Here is a 17,753-nt window from a genome sequence, read left to right on the forward strand (position 1 = left end):
ACGAGTACGAACTACATGAGAGACGATGGATGGCTTCTCCCATCTCACTGAACCTGCTGCAACGCTTGGCGTATTTGGAGACCTACACGAGACCAGCTGTCCCGACCTAGGAATCACAATTACGAACTGCATAAATTGGAACGATCACATAGATAATGTAGTGGGGAATACGAACCGCCAGCCGGTGTGGCCGAGCGGTTCTAGGCGCTAGTCTGAACCGCGCGACCGCTACGGTCGCAGGTTCGAATCCTGCCTCGGGCATGGATGTGTGTCATGTCCTTAGGTTAGTTAGGTTTAAGTAGTTCTAAGTTCTAGGGGACTGATGACCTCAGCAGTTAAGTCCCATAGTGCTCATAGCCATTTGAACCAAGACGAACCAAAGTCTTGCGTTTTACTGGCTGAACACCCAGAAGATGCAACAGGTCTACTGAAGAGGCAGCCTACACTACGCTTGCCCGTCCTTTGCTAGCACACTGTTGTGCGGTATGGGATCCTTACTAGATGGGATTCACGGAGAACATCGAAAAAATCCAATGAAGGGCAGCTCGTTCTGTATTAGCGCGAAATAGGGGAAAGAATGTCACGGATATGTTGCGGAAGGTGGTGTGACATTAAAACAAACGCTTTCTTCTTTGCGGCGAAATCTCTCGACCAACTTTTTCCTCTCAATGCAAAAATATTTCTTTGCTGCTAACCTACATAAGGACAATTTACCATCGTAATAAAATAAATCAGAGCTTGTACGAAAAGATTTAATTGTTCACTTTCCCCGAAACTATTAGGGTTTGAACTGGTAGAGAACTTGTCTGAGGGTGGTTGAAAGAATCACTTAAGTATGATCTGCAGAGTAGCCTTGTAGATATAGATGCTAACGGACATCTGGTGATCGACTATACTTACTTCGAGAGGGCATGGACGGCACAACCATTACCTTTACGTGTTCTGTGCTGGCTGAGAGCGTATTGGCTTGCTCACATTGACGAGGCGACACGACAGTTTGCTGTTGTCAATCTGTTGGTCCTGTAACCGACCAGGAAGAGGCTTTATATTGCATCTTTCCTGTAGTATTCTCTTGTACAAGTTACTCACAACCACAATTTGCCCCAGTAACTGAGTGGTCAGCACGTCCGACTGCCATCCAGTGGGCTCAGGTTCAGTTCCCGGCCAAGTCGCAGATTTACTCCTCTCGGGGACAGCGTCATTTGATCATCATCGACGCGCAAGCTGCCCACTGTGGCGTCAACTGAAAACACTTGCGCCTCGGCCAAACTTCCCCAGATGGGGAGGAGGAGGAGACTCCCGGCCATCAATGCCATACGATTATTTCATTTCACTACCACATTGTTTATCAGGTGTGAAACGAAACCACCGCCGCGAAAATTAATTACGTCAACTGAACGTGGATTCAACTTTTCTGAGGGAAACATTTGTTCTGCCGGTCTGCCGCCGTTCATAATTTAGGACTGCAACACGTGTGTTCAGTAATCCTCTACTCGCCCCCTGTTGTCCACGGCTACGCCTTCCGTCAGCCGGTTAGGCAGCCCGCGTATCAGTTGAGCTCAGCGAGGTCGCAGACACAGGGAAAACCGGCCTCTGGGATTCCCCTCAGCTCTACCTAAGGCTACTTTACACGTCGCTGGTTCCAGGAACGATGATTCGGATGTTACGGTTATAATGTAGCAGTATCACGCGCACGGCACTGCCCAGCGGTCCCTCTGGCTACAGCGCCTGCTATTTACTACTTCTAACATGTTAACCAGCCCTTCTGTGATCAAAATAATCCACACACATATATATATATATATATATGTGTGTGTGTGTGTGTGTGTGTGTGTGTGTGTGCGTGTGTGGTGAGACGTTTGAAAAGTCCGCGCAAAAATAACACTATTTACGTGTTTGGGGTAAACCTTTTTTATTTTTCGACATTGTCTCCTTTTAGACTTAAACACTTCGTCCAACGCTGTTCTAATTTGTTGATCCCTTCCGAATAATGGGAATTGTCCAAGTCTGCACAATAGCTATTAGTTGCTGAAATCACCTCGTTTGAATAAAATCTTTGTCCCACCAGCCATTTCTTCAAATTGAGGAACAAATAGTAGTCCGAGGGAACCAAGTCTGGAGAATAGGGGGGATGTGAAACGAGTTGGAATCATATTTCCATTAATTTTGTAAGCACAACCGCTGAGGTGTGTGCTGGTGCATTGTCGTGATGGAAAAGGACTTTTTTGGGTCCAATCGCCGGTGTTTTTCTTGCAGCTCGGTTTTCAAACGATCCAGTAACGATGAATAATATGCACCTGTGATAGTTTTACCCTTTTCCAGATAGTCTATGAGGGTTATCCCTTGCGAATCCCAAAGACAGTTGCCATAACCTTTCCGGCCGAAGGACTGGTCTTCGCCTTTTTTGGTGCGGATTCTCCCTTGGTAACCCATTGTTTAGATTGTTGTTTGGTCTCAGGAGTATAGCAATGTAGCCATGTTTCATCTACAGTGACGAAACGACGCTTAAAGTCCTGCAGATTCTTCCTGAACAGCTGCAAACCATCCTTGCAACACTTCACACGATTCCGCTTTTGGTCAAGAGTGAGCAATCGCGGAACCCATCTTGCGGATAGTTTTCTCATATCGAAATGTTTATGCAAAATATTATGTACCCGTTCATTCGAGATGCCCACAGCACTAGCAATCTCACGCACCTTAACTCTTCTGTCATCCATCACCATAGCATGGATTTTACCAGTGATTTCTGGAGTCGTAACCTCCACAGGGCGTCCAGAAGGTTCAGCATCACTTGTGCCCATATGGCCAGTCCGAAAATTTTGAAACCACTTATAAACTGTTCTAATCGAAGGTGCAGAGTCACTGTAATGTTTATCAAGCTTCTCTTTAGTCTCCTGAGGCGTTTTGCCTTTCATAAAGTAGTGTTTCATCACCACATGAAATTCTTATTCGTCAATTGTTTGACAATCACTTGACTTCCTTGGTTCACACGAATGCCAAACACAAAGAAATAGACCAATATGGCTGAAACTTGGTGTGCATTCTTTATAAAGATGTTACTAACTAAACACGTCCTTGATACGTGCCAGTGGTGCCATCTCTCGGACATTGCACGGACTTTTCAAACGCCCCTCGTATATGTATGTGTGTGTGTGTGTGTGTGTGTGTGTGTGTGTGTGTGTTAACAACAGTGTCCTAGCTACATGGTTGAAGACGTTTAAAATAACATTGCCCGGACAGTCTCGTAATTTTCCGAGTCTCCTTGGTCAATGACTAATGAATGGCCTATTTCGACAACAATTCGTGGAGCGGCTTCAAGGGAAAAGAACGCGGCTGTAGTTAATAAAGCAAAAAGGAGTGTGACGACAATGCGCAGATGGACTATGCTAAACAAACCTATGATGTTCTTGCATTTCAAGTAAACATGTGATTCTAATGCTTCAGTTGAGTTGTCAGTTGTATTGAAGCGATTGTAATGTACTGTGTCCACGACGTGATAGCAAAAGTGAGTAACACAGAAAATGGCATGCATGCTAAATTTGATAAATTTGTGTTCTCAATTCTACAATTCAAACGAACAGATAACAATAATTGTTTTGCTCATGATGAGTACTATGAATGCATGAAACTAGCAAAACAATCTAAGGAAACGCTGGAAACCTTTGAGTGGAGAGAACAATAAAAATATAGAAGTGTTCTGAAATACAGTGTCATAACAATCAATGGAAGAGAGAAACATGCAAAACAAATAGAAGTAAATACAGGTAAGGTACTTCATTATGTAATAAATCACGAATTATGTGGCATTCTTCACGCAACACATTCTTCAATAGATCATCGCGGAAGAAATAGAATGGCATCCGAACTAAAGAAAGAATATTGTAACATCGCCAAGGAAATCTCATGATATTTGTGTGCAGTGCTAAAAAAAATCAAGTAATTTGGGAAAAAAAGGGGACAGTATGCAAACCTACTCTGCATCCATCTTTTAATTCCAGTGCGCAGATCAATCTGACTAATATGCAATTGCAAAGGTACAATGACTTCCCATTTATAATGGTTTATCAAGATTATCTGACAAAATTCATTAGTTCGAAACCATTTAAAAGTAGGTGCGCAGAAGAAGTAGCCATTAACTCGCTTGATATTTATACAACTTTCAGAACTCCTGCATTCCGATAAAGGACGAGAGTCTCTAAACTCTATTTTTACGGAAATATTCATTATGTGGTATGAGATTAAAATCGTCCGTGGTAAACCAAGACACAGCCAGAGCCAGGGTTCGATGGAGAGACCGAACTGGGGCACTGAAGAAATGTTAGATGCATGGATGGAACAAAATCAGACTCCAAAATGGCCTATGAAATTGCAGTTCATTCAGTTTCAGAAAAAATCGTTGTCTCCGTTCAAGTAAGGATTTTTCATAACATAGGCCTATATTTCATAAATATCCCAAACAAATGTTGTTTGTAATCTTTATAGTGTTTTTGTGCAAGGTAAAACCTTCACTGTTGATTTGTGGGAGTTGGGTGATCGCCATATGAAGCTATATTTGGATGTTCTGCTAGAGTAGTGTTGTTATGGGATGGAATTCCTCACGACGAAATTAGCGGTGTACTTAGAGAACAGAATATTGAATCTTTATTTGATAATCATGGAGAGGAGAACTAGCAAGCAGAAAACGAGGATTAAGCAGACGTAAATGATACACAGACTGTGAGTACAAATGCTGTTGACGATCAATTTTTTATTCGTCTTTTATTTTACTTACGTTACAATATATGCTGAAAAATGTTGCACTGACATTTAAACTTCGCGGTGCTAATTTTTTAAAGTTGACTGTTTCAGAGTCTTCGAATGCTGCAAGTGGCTCAGTTGAGTTTGACAGATCTCTCATTTATGAGAGCACAGAGAAAGTTACTGTGAAACGCAAAAAGTCCAGAGAATGTTTGCAGAAACAAGCAGCTAAAATTTTGAGGCTGTCATCAAGCAAATTTCCACCGATTAGCAAACGAACAGCTGTACGTGGTCCTTCACTAGATGTAGACCATGCTCGACGGTCTCCTCGAAATCTACCGACTGGTGTCACGGAAGATGAGAAAAACATGTGTAACCCCTGTAAGTGTAAGTTTCATTATAATTTAAAACGCATAATGTATTTAAGGAATATAACATAATAGCACTGCCTTAATGTACTATGAAGTAAGTTTGAAAATAGCATACCACTTTAGATTTACAATCAGTATATTCTACGATATGCTTGTACGAGTATAGATAGGCTATACTCCGTGTAATTATTCAGGACTTCTATAAAACTCTACCGTATTTAATGTTACTTTATTCTTATTGGTACTCCTTCAGGTATATTAAGATATAAACATACCACATCAGAAATTAACCCCTGCATTTGAAAAAAGTTTTTGGAGCTGGACGAAACTCTGGAGTCGGAGAAAGAGAGAGAAATAAGTGTAAGAGAAGCAGCTTCAGCTAATAGTATATCAGGATTACAGAATTATGGGAGATGTCACTGTAAAAATAAGTGTACGAACAGGAAGTGTAAATATCGTGCACTGAAAATTTTATGTGATTCAGAGTCATGGATGTTTGTGTTGTGAAAACAAATGAGAGGAAGTGTCATGGAAGTTTGCATTAAAAAAATTCTATATACTCAAAAAAAAGTGTCGTGGTTGAAAGTTGTTGAAATAAGTTCTGTATTTTCACCTAACATTCCAGTTGTTCTTTATCAACACAGCCCAATAGCAATTGGCAATTAGCGTCATTGTCCAGCCGTGTGTAACGAAATTTCAGTTTTACGTGAAGTATACAAAAATTCTCTAATTAACGTTACTGCACAGACGAGTAGAGGAGTAATGGGATATGACGTTACTGCGTGGGACATGATGTTATTTCCTATTTTACTTCATTGTCCGTGACATATGTAAATGTCCTTGTGGATAATGTCGGAAGATCCATGAGGCAGGCCTGGGATGATGTTATCGTAGCGCCGTATAAAAGAAGCAGAATGTAGGAAGACATGCACGGAATCGACAACTGGTCCAGAGACTGGAAATTAGCTCTCTGAGGAGAAGGGAATTCCAAGATGCTACTCCAGGCTGGTGTAAAATGTATGTGCGCAACGGAAAATAATAAACGCTAAAATGAATATTTGGCCCTGTCTGACTACCCCCTGAACCAGATCTTAGGATCTCTTAATTCTATAAATTACAGTCTAAACATAAACGAATGATGAAGGCAACTAATCCTACTAAATGATAAACGTTGTTCCTGCTTATATATTTATTGTAGATTAAAAAAAAACCTTTATACTACAAAGTTTACATTTCCTAAGTAAAATTGCTGATGATCAGTTGCCCAATTCTGCCTCTTATTATGAGTGCTCGGTCTAATATCAGTAACGCGAAATGACTGACATCTACGTACCGAACACTAGAACACACTACTTCCAAAGATGATCTACGGTGGTGTGGAGCCTTAGTGGAAATAAACTAGCGTGATCACAACTGTTTAGCTTTTATAGCCCTAATAAGCCGAAGCAATTTGCTGTATCACCGTATGTTCTGCGTCCGGTGCGTCGAAGTGATGGTTCTCGTACTCGTCTGCGATGGAAGGACTCCAGCCACAAATAAACTCTTTCAAACACTAGGACGGCAAAAGGCGGTCCTCTGACTCATATACTCTAATACTGTCTTCTCCTCTCTCTGTTCTACAGACGAGAAACGCGAACTCCTAGCCACAAGGACGGAGTTCAGATAACGTCTCAACGTAAGTATAGGCAAAGTAAGTGCTCTCAGTTATGAACGCTGCGTACTCAACGACGACTTCCAACCCGGAGGTGAAGTCCAGAATCGTATAGGTTCGCAACAGTACAGTTCCTAAGTGTTCTAACTATGAACTCTAGTGAGAGTAAAGACAGCAAGTCCGTCTGTTCCAACAAAAGCTGATATCGAGCGACCGTCACACACGGGCGCTCACAACGGAAGACCTCTTCTCTCCACTGCTTGCCTCCCAGCAACGCTCAGCTCCCCACCATCGTAATTACGAAAACGATTCACATTCCCGAAACCACGGAATATTCTCCCTCTCTACAGATTCTTCCGAACGCCGTCCAACCATATTTTAGTCTTTTGTCGTCCAGCGTGGAAAGTTTGCGAGGAAAAACCTATAATCGTACAATGGTACGCTTCTGAGTAAAAATCCTTGTAAATTACCCAGCCTGCGTGGTTTCCAAGGTGCCGCTTATCCGTTCCTCTAACCTGCGTCCAAGATTTTCGTAGTTTCCGAAGTATAATCCTTCTGGTTCGGCTACAATAGCGGCCTGCCGCGACTCTATTGTGCTCCAGCGCTTAGGTGCTACGACGTCCGTCTTGCTGCTTCCTGTGTTCAGGACCAACACACCTGTGTGGGCCTTGAACCCAGGGCTTGAGTTCCGCCAGCCCTTTCATTTCCACTGGCGTTCCAACCTCTACTAGTATAATCAATAATTCATTACGCCGTTTTTATAATACAGACACTCCGTCACCTTTCATGCAATAAGCGTTAACAATTATTTATTTACACATTGGACGTTACAGCCGGCCGGGTTGGCCGAGCGGTTCTAGGCGCTACAGTCTGGAACCGTGCGACCGCTACGGTCGCAGGTTCGAATCCTGCCTTGGGCATGGATGTGTGTGATACCCTTAGGTTAGTTAGGTTTAAGTAGTTCTAAGTTCTAGGGGATTGATGACCTCAGAAGTTAAGTCCCACAGTGCTCAGAGCCGTTTGAATTTTTGTACGTGACAATGTCAGTTTCCTTTAAACATTTATATATACGATGTACAACCTATCAAATGATATCTAATTGTGGTTGTAGTTCACGGCAAAGTATGTGGATGAGTGCTTGTAAGATGTGAAATTATAGTCACCTTACAGAGTGTCTTCATCATGTGCATTGCCTGTACTAAAATTAATTATAATTTCCGGTCTCGCTCTTGACAGCGTAAGGTAATCGAATTAGTCCCTACTTGCAAGGGGTCCTGCATTGGGCACTTAGAGGCTGAGGACGTGGACAGAGGTAACAACACACAAAGAAAACGTTTTTCATTAAAATGTTAATAGAATGCTTGACGATAAAAACTGAAGCACCCGGAAGACATGTTCGGATGTCGATGTACCTTCGTACACGTATCGTCGACGAGTATGTAAAGGATCAGAGTTGCAGTTCTCTGTAACGGGCAGAATGATCGCAGAGTGCATTAGTGTTCGTGTCTAGCGTTGTTTCCAGGCTTCGTACGGTATATCAGGGCCGTAAACAGCGTCAGTTGAGTCATCATCGTGAAGGACTCGGAGATGCTGTGTAATCGTAAGAGACAGCGTTACAAGCGCCTGGAAGAGTTTCCAAGTGGCCTCGTGAGGGTCTCCGTTTGGCCGGCTGGCTGAAACGTGCAAAATCTAGATTTGTGGGGCATTCGGATGCAACAGTAACCCGATATCGAACTGCATGGGAACATAAGGCCAGGAATGCTCGTCCTCAGTGTCTGGTCGACCGTGTCTCACCACCACAAGGGGGGATCATAGCACTGTGCACCAAACACATAATAACCTCCAGAATGAGATTTTCACTCTGCAGCAGAGTGTGCACTGATGTGAAACTTCCTGGCAGATTAAAACTGTGTGCCGGACCGAGACTCGAACTCGGACCCTTTGCCTTTCGCGGGCAAGTGCTCTACCAACTGAGCTACCATAGCAGGACTCACGCCCCGTCCCCACAGCTTTACTGCTGCCAGTACCTCGTCTCCTACGTCCCAAACTTTACAGAAGCTCTCCTGCTTACTTCTGCCAGTACCTCGTATCCTACCATCCAAACTTTACAGAAGCTCTCCAGCGCAGGAGAGCTTCTGTAAAGTTTGGAAGGTAGGAGACGAGGTACTGGCAGCAGTAAAGCTGTGGGGACGGGGCGTGAGTCGTGCTAGGGCAGCTCAGTTGCTAGGGCACTTGCCCGCGAAAGGCAAAGGTCTCGAGTTCGAGTCTCGGTCCGGCACACAGTTTTAATCTGCCAGGAAGTTTCACATAATAACCTCTTCACATCTGCGCCTGCCATCCGACAACAAGTAATGAGCTGTCTGCAACAATCTGCATCATCCCGCACAATTGGTCGGAGACTAGCTGCAGCCGGACCATAGAATTACCGTCACAAGCGTATGCTGCAGTTAACACGCCTGCTTTAGGAGTGGTGCCGTCACTGGGAAGCTTGGACTGCTGACGGATTGCTGTGCATTGCGTTCAGTGATGAATCGCTGTTCTGCACTGCTCCAGATGACCACTGGAGGCGAGTGTGGCGGCGACCTCCAACGTCGGAGCGGCACAACGGTGCTACTCCTGATGTCGTGATGTGGGGGTCAGTTAGGTATGACTTCAGGTCAGGCTGGTAGTGACTGAGGGAACTCTGACGGCTCAACGTCGCGTCACGGACATCCTGCGCCCTGGTGTGTTTCCTCTCAAGCAGCAGTACCGTCATGCCATTTTTCAACAGGACAATGCTCGTCCACGCCTGACTGTCTCTATGAAACTATTTGTGTGAAGCTGAGGTACTCCCGAGAGCAGCAAACCCTCAGGCCTGTCTGTCGTAGAATAACCAGGATATCAAGGTCCTCTTACTACAGTTGTGGGCCAGGTTGCCAGAGGATTCAAATGCTTTATGACATCTTTCCCAACTAAATCATTGCATTTTGAAGAGAAACAAGCATTGCTAATTAAAAAAAAACTGAAGACGCAGTGTCTACAGAGAGGCAGACAACGTGCCGTTGCCTAGAAGCATGCTGTTCGAAACAGTTTATCACGCTGCTTTAAAAATGTGGCTCTTTATCGTGGACGCCACTGCGCAATTCTTTCCACGGTAATGAGCGGAAAAACTAAAACGATACTAGGCGGCAAGTGGTTTAGTCATTGGCGCTAACACAACCTTATTATCTATGCTAACTGGTTCGAAAAGTTCAAGTCTGTTACTAGGTGGTCAGAGACTTTGCCTTCTCGAGCAGGTTCTCTGTCTGCACGAAGTAATTTTCAGACAAACGATTCAGAAAAATCTAACATGAATCCCTGTCTTCCGCAAACAAATGAAACGTATTGCTCATAAATAAGCGTAACCATTTATTATTGTTCAATCACGCAGTTGGCGATCATCCACTGGAATCCACAACCTTTAAATTTCTAGAAGTATGCACCAGAGCCACAGCAAATGGAGCGACCACATAAAACTACACTGACGGGAGAAAAATCCCAACACTACGGAGTCGTGCGACATAAACGACAGTGGGAAGGCATGTTTGTATATTTGGAAGATGACTGTAACCCTCCGTTCTTATTTCTCTATTCATTTTTCTGTCTTTATTCTTTGATTATCATGGCAGGCTCAAAGGGTGGTTACTTCTACTCTGTTTAAATTATATTTGCTTCGGTCTGCTTTCGTAAAGAATCGTAGGCACGCGTCTCTGTTAGTGACGGTACTTTCTTCGACTATTTATTATGCCCATAAGCGGAAAGAAATTTGGCCCACCTGCATATTACTTCAGTCTACACTCGACTGAAGGTGTTCCTTAGTACCATTACGTACCCGCGGGTACTATTACAACACGCAACGGATAACGCAAAAATACGAAACTGAAGGCGCTCAGAGAATGTTACGTGCTTTTCTTTAGCTAGAATTTTGCCATGGTTTTGAATTAGGAATTCGTGAATCTACGATCTCACCTCTTTCATATTCACTGTATTATTCAAATGCTTACAGAAAAGGGAATCTCTTTCAGGCAATGGCCTTTAAATGACGTCGGCAAGAGGGACTTGCTATCGTTTTAACAAGGAAGTTTATTCCATCAGTAAACACAGTTAAACAATTGACAAAGAAGTTGAATCTCATAGTCTTTGGAGACTCATAATATTTCTACACATTTTTCACACAAAACTAACTGATAATATACTGACCTGTTAGCTTTACATAGCACGGACCTGAGCGGAAAAGGGAGGTATCTTATGGAAAGCATTTGGTCACCATTCGCATTCCGCAGCAAACTATCACACGCAATGTCGAGAGATGAGCAGAACGGCAAACTCTGCGAAAACTACGTAATACAATACCTTTCGCGGTTCAGGCAGTGAGCAGCGTTCTGTGCCGGCAACTTACATGCGTGAAGCGTCTCTAAACAAGTTAGTGGGTTGAGCGGCTTGTAAACGAAAATGGTTTCAGACGAGTACTAAAAAACAGTACCTATCATTTCCAACAAATCGAAATCCAACGGACCCCAGAAAAAGTTCCCACGCACATCGCTTTTAAGCTGGCTAAATTTCATAACGTCTGCCGTGTAGCGGCAAAAATTTATGGATTGGAACGACTTTAAGAGGGTACTCAGGCCCAATTTCGAAGTATCTACAGTTATGTGAGGCACAAATACACGCGCTACAACGCTCTCAAACGATGTCATTCTGTTGAAAGAAATGCATTCAGAAAATCGCTAAAATGTACTTTAACATCGTCATACGATAAATATAATAAGAATCCAATACTATAAGAACTGAAGAAGCTATTGAATCTTAGAAGGGCGCAAGTTACACTACTGGCCATTAAAATTGCTGCACCAAGAAGAAATGCAGATGATAAACGGGTATTCATTGGATATATATATTATACTAGAACTGACATGTGATTACATTTTCACGCAATTTGGGTGCATAGATCCTGAGAAATCAGTACCCAGAACAACCACCTGTGGCCGTAATAACTGCCTTGATACGCCTGGGCATTGAGTCAAACGGAGCTTGGATGGCGTGTACAGGTACAGCTGCAAATGCACGATACCACAGTTCATCAAGAGTAGTGACTGGCGTATTGTGACGAACCAGTTGCTCGGCCGCCATTGACCAGACGTTTTCAATTCGTGAGCGATCTGGAGAATGTGCTGGCCAGGGCAGTAATCGAACATTTTCTGTACGCAGAACGGCCCGTAGAGGACTTGCAACATACGGTCGTGCATTATCCTGCTGAAATGTAGGGTTTCGCAGGGATCGAATGAAGGGTAGAGCCACGGGTCGTAACACATATGAAATGTAACATCCACTGTTCAAAGTGCCGTCAGTGCGAACAAGAGGTGACCAAGACGTGTAACCAACGGCACCCCATACCATCACGCCGGGTGATACGCCAGTATGGCGAAGACGAATACCCGCTTCCAATGTGCGTTCAACGCGATGTCGCCAAACACGGATGCGACCATCATGATGCTGTAAACAGAACGTGGATTCATCCGAAAAAATGACGTTTTTCAGTTGGTGCACCCAGGTTCGTCGTTGAGTATACCATCGCAGGCGCTCCTGTCTGTGATGCAGCGTCAAGGGTAACCGCAGCCATGGTCTCCGAGCTGATAGTCTACGCTACTACAAACGTCGTCGAACTATCGTGCAGATGGTTGTTGTCTTGCAAACGTCCCCATCTGTTGACTCGGTGATCGAGACGTGGCTGCCGTTACAGCCATGCGGATAAGGTGTCTGTCATCTCGACTGCTAGTGATACGAGGCCGTTGGGATCCAGCATGGCGTTCCGTATTACCCCCCCCTGAACCCACTGATTCCATATTCTGCTAACAGTCATTGGATCTCGACCAACGTGAGCAGCAGTGTCGGGATACGACAAACCGCAATCGCGATAGGTTACAATCCGACCTTTATCAAAGTCGGAAACGTGACGGTACGCATTTCTCCTCCTTACACAAGGCATCACAGCAACGTTTCACCAGGCAACGCCGGTCAACTGCTGTTTGTGTACGAGAAATCGGTTGGAAACTTTCCTCATGTCAGCACGTTGTAGGAGTCGCCACCGGCGCCAACCTTGTGTGAATGCTCTGAAAAGCTTATCATTTGCATATGATAGCATCTTCTGCATCTACATCTACGTACACATGGTTACTCTGCAATTCAAATTTAAGTGCTTGGCAGAGGATTCATCGAACCACAATCATACTATCTCTCTACCATTCCACTCTCGAACAGCGCGCGGGAAAAACGAACACCTAAACCTTTCTGTTCGAGCTCTGATTTCTCTTATTTTATTTTGATGATCATTCCTACCTATGTAGTTTGGGCTCAACAAAATATTTTCACATTCAGAAGAGAAAGTTGGTGACTGAAATTTCGTAAATAGATCTCGCCGCGACGAAAAACGTCTTTGCTTTAATGACTTCTATCTCAACTGGCGTATCATATCTGCCACACTCTCTCACCTATTACGTGATAATACAAAACGAGCTGCCCTTTTTTTCACCCTTTCGATGTCCTCCGTCAATCCCACCTGGTAAGGATCCCACACCGCGCAGCAATATTCTAACAGAGGACGAACGAGTGTAGTGTAAGCTGTCTCTTTAGTGGACTTGTTGCATCTTCTAAGTGTCCTGCCAATGAAACACAACCTTTGGCTCGCCTTCCCCACAATATTATCTATGTGGTCTTTCAACTGAAGTTGTTCGTAATTTTTACACCCAGGTACTTAGTTGAATTGTACTATTTGTACTATTTATCGAGTAATCGAATTCCAACGGATTTCTTTTGGAACTCATGTGGATCACCTCACACTTTTCGTTATTTAGCGTCAACTGCCACCTACCACACCATACAGCAATCTTTTCTAAATAGCTTTGCAACTGATACTGGTCTGCGGATGACCTTACTAGACGGTAAATTACAGCATCATCTGCGAACAACCTAAGAGAACCGCTCAGATTGTCACGCAGGTCATTTACATAGATCAGGAACAGCAGAGGTCCCAGGACGCTTCCCTGGGGAACACCTGATATCACTTCAGTTTTACTCGATGATTTGCCGTCTATTACTACGAACTGCGACCTTCCTGACAGGAAATCACGAATCCAGTCGCACAACTGAGACGATACCCCATAGGCCCGCAGCTTGATTAGAAGTCGCTTGTGAGGAACGGTGTCAAAAGCTTTCCGGAAATCTAGAAATACGGGATCAACTTGAGATCCCCTGTCGATAGCGGCCATTACTTTGTGCGAATAAGAACGATTTTTTTCTGAAACCATGCTGATTACGTATCAATAGATCGTTGCCTTTGAGGTGATTCATAATGATTGAATACAATATATGCTCCAAAACCCTACTGCAAATCGACGTCAATGATATAGGTCTGTAGTTCGATGGATTACTCCTACTACCCTTCTTTAACACTGGTGCGACCTGCGCAATTTTCCAATCTGCAGGTACAGATCTATCGGTGAGCGAGCGCTTGTATATGATTGCTAAGTAGGGAGCTATTGCATCAGCGTAATCTGAAAGGAACCAAATCGGTATACAATCTGGACCTGACGACTTGCCCGTATCAAGCGATTTGAGTTGCTTCGCAACCTCTAAGATATCTACTTCTAACAAACTCATGTTAGCAGCTGTTTGTGTTTCAAATTCTGGAATATTCCATTCGTCTTCCCTGGTGAAGGAATTTCGGAAAACTGTGTTCAATAACTCCGCTTTAGCGGCACAGTCGTCGGTAACAGTACCATTGGCACTGCGCAGCGAAGGTATTGACTGCGTCTTGCTGCTTGTGTACTTTACATACGACCAGAATTTCTTCGGATTTTCTACCAAATTTCGAGACAATATTTCGTTGTGGAACCTATTAAAGGCATCTCTCATTGAAGTCCGTGTCAAATATCGCGCGTCTGTAAATTTTAGCCATTCTTCGGGATTTCGCGTTCATCTGAAATTCGCATGCTTTTCCCGTTGCCTCTGCAACAGCGTTCGGACCTGTTTTGTGTACCATGGGGGGTCAGTTCCATCTCTTACCAGTTTATGAGGTATGAATCTCTCAATTGCTGTTGCTACTATATCTTTAAATTTGAGCCACATCTCGTCTACATGAACCATGGACCTTGCCGTTGGTGGGGAGGCTTGCGTGCCTCAGCGATACAGATGGTGCAACCACAACTGAGGGGTATCTGTTGAGAGGCCAGACAAACGTGTGGTTCCTGAAGAGGGGCAGCAGCCTTTTCAGTAGTTGCAGGGGCAACAGTCTGGATGATTGACTGACCTGACCTTGCAACATTAACCAAAACGGCCTTGCTGTGCTGGTACTGCGAAAGGCTGAAAGCAAGGGGAAACTACGGCCGTAATTTTTCCCGAGGGCATGCAGCTTTACTGTATGGATAAATGATGATTGCATCCTCTTGGGTAAAATATTCCGGAGGTAAAATAGTCCCCCATTCGGATCTCCGGGCGGGGACTACTCAAGAGGACGTCGTTATCAGGAAAAAGAAAACTGGCGTTCTACGGATCGGAGCGTGGAATGTCAGATCCCTTAATAGGGCAGGTAGGTTAGAAACTTTAAAAAGGGAAATGGATAGGTTAAAGTTAGATATAGTGGGAATTAGTGAAGTTCGGTGGCAGGAGGAACAAGACTTTTGGTCGGGTGAATACAGAGTTATAAACACAAAATCGAATAGGGGTAATGCAGGAGTAGGTTTAATAATGAATAAAAATATAGGAGTGCGGGTAAGCTACTACAAACAGCATAGTGAACGCATTATTGCGGCCATGATAGACACGAAGCCCATGCCTACTACAGTAGTACAAGTTTATATGCCAACTAGCTCTGCAGATGATGAAGAAATTGATGAAATGTATGACGAGATAAAAGAAATTATTCAGGTAGTGAAGGGAGACGAAAATTTAATAGTCATGGGTGACTGGAATTCATCAGTAGGAAAAGGGAGAGAAGGAAACATAGTAGGTGAATATGGATTGGGGGAAAGAAATGAAAGAGGAAGCCGCCTGGTAGAGTTTTGCACAGAGCATAACTTAATCACAGCTAACACTTGGTTCAAGAATCATGAAAGAAGGTTGTATACATGGAAGAATCCTGGAGATACTAAAAGGTATCAGATAGATTACATAATGGTAAGACAGAGATTTAGGAACCAGGTTTTAAATTGTAAGACATTTCCAGGGGCAGATGTGGACTCTGACCACAATCTATTGGTTATGAACTGTAGATTAAAAGTGAAGAAAGTGCAAAAAGTTGGGAATTTAAGGAGATGGGACCTGGATAAACTGACTAAACCAGAGGTTGTACAGAGTTTCAAGGAGAGCATAAGGGAACAATTGACAGGAATGGGGGAAAGAAGTACAGTAGAAGGACAATGGGTAGCTCTGAGGGATGAAGTAGTGAAGGCAGCAGAGGATCAAGTAGGTAAAAAGACGAGGGCTAGAAGAACTCCTTGGGTAACAGAAGAAATATTGAATTTAATTGATGAAAGGAGAAAATATAAAAATGCAGTAAACGAAGCAGGCAAAAAGGAATACAGACATCTCAAAAATGAGATCGACAGGAAGTGCAAAATGGCTAAGCAGGGATGGCTAGAGGACAAATGTAAGGATGTAGAGGCTTATCTCACTAGGGGTAAGATAGATACTGCCTACAGGAAAATTAAAGAGACCTTTGGAGAAAAGAGAGCCACTTGTATGAATATCGAGACCTCAGATGGAAACCCAGTTCTAAGCAAAGATGGGAAAGCAGAAGGTCGAAGGAGTATATAGAGGGTCTATACAAGGGCGATGTACTTGAGGACAATATTATGGAAATGGAAGAGGACGTAGATGAAGATGAAATAGGAGATACGATACTGCGTGAAGAGTTTGACAGAGCACTGAAAGACCTGAGTCGAAACAAGGCCCCGGGAGTAGACAACATTCCATTAGAACTACTGACAGCCTTGGGAGAGCCAGTCCCGACAAAACTCTACCATCTGGTGAGCAAGATGTATAAGACAGGCGAAATACCCTCAGACTTCAAGAAGAATATAATAATTCCAATCCCAAAGAAAGCAGGTGTTGACAGATGTGAAAATTACCGAACTATCAGTTTAATAAGTCACAGCTGCAAAATACTAACACGAATTCTTTACAGACGAATGGAAAAAGTGGTAGAAGCCGACCTCGGGGAAGATCAGTTTGGATTCCGTAGAAATATTGGAACACATGAGGCAATACTGACCTTACGACTTATCTTAGAAGAAAGATTAAGGAAAGGCAATCCTACGTTTCTGGCATTTGTAGACTTAGAGAAAGCTTTTGACAATGTTGACTGGTATACTCTCTTTCAAATTCTAAAGGTGGCAGGGGTAAAATACAGGGAGCGAAAGGCTATTTACAATTTGTACAGAAACCAGATGGCAGTTATAAGAGTGGAGGGGCATGAAAGGGAAGCAGTGGTTGGGAAGGGAGTGAGACAGGGTTGTAGCCTCTCCCCGATGTTATTCAATCTGTATATTGAGCAAGCAGTAAAGGAAACAAAAGAAAAATTCGGAGTAGGTATTACAATCCATGGAGAAGAAATAAAAACTTTGAGGTTCGCCGATGACATTGTAATTCTATCAGAGACAGCAAAGGACTTGGAAGAGCAGTTGAACGGAATGGACAGAGTCTTGAAAGGAGGATATAAGATGAACATCAACAAATGCAAAACGAGGATAATGGAATGTAGTCGAATTAAGTCGGGTGATGCTGAAGGAATTAGATTAGGAAATGAGACACTTAAAGTAGTAAAGGAGTTTTGCTATTTTGGGATCAAAATAACTGATGATGGTCGAAGTAGAGAAGGTATAAAATGTAGACTGGCAATGGCAAGGAAAGCGTTTCTGAAGAAGAGAAATTTGTTAACATCGAGTATAGATTTAAGTGTCAGGAAGTCGTTTCTGAAAGTA

This window comes from Schistocerca americana, chromosome 1 (assembly GCF_021461395.2).
Source record: "Schistocerca americana isolate TAMUIC-IGC-003095 chromosome 1, iqSchAmer2.1, whole genome shotgun sequence".
In the NCBI taxonomy this organism is placed as follows: Eukaryota; Metazoa; Arthropoda; class Insecta; order Orthoptera; family Acrididae; genus Schistocerca; species Schistocerca americana.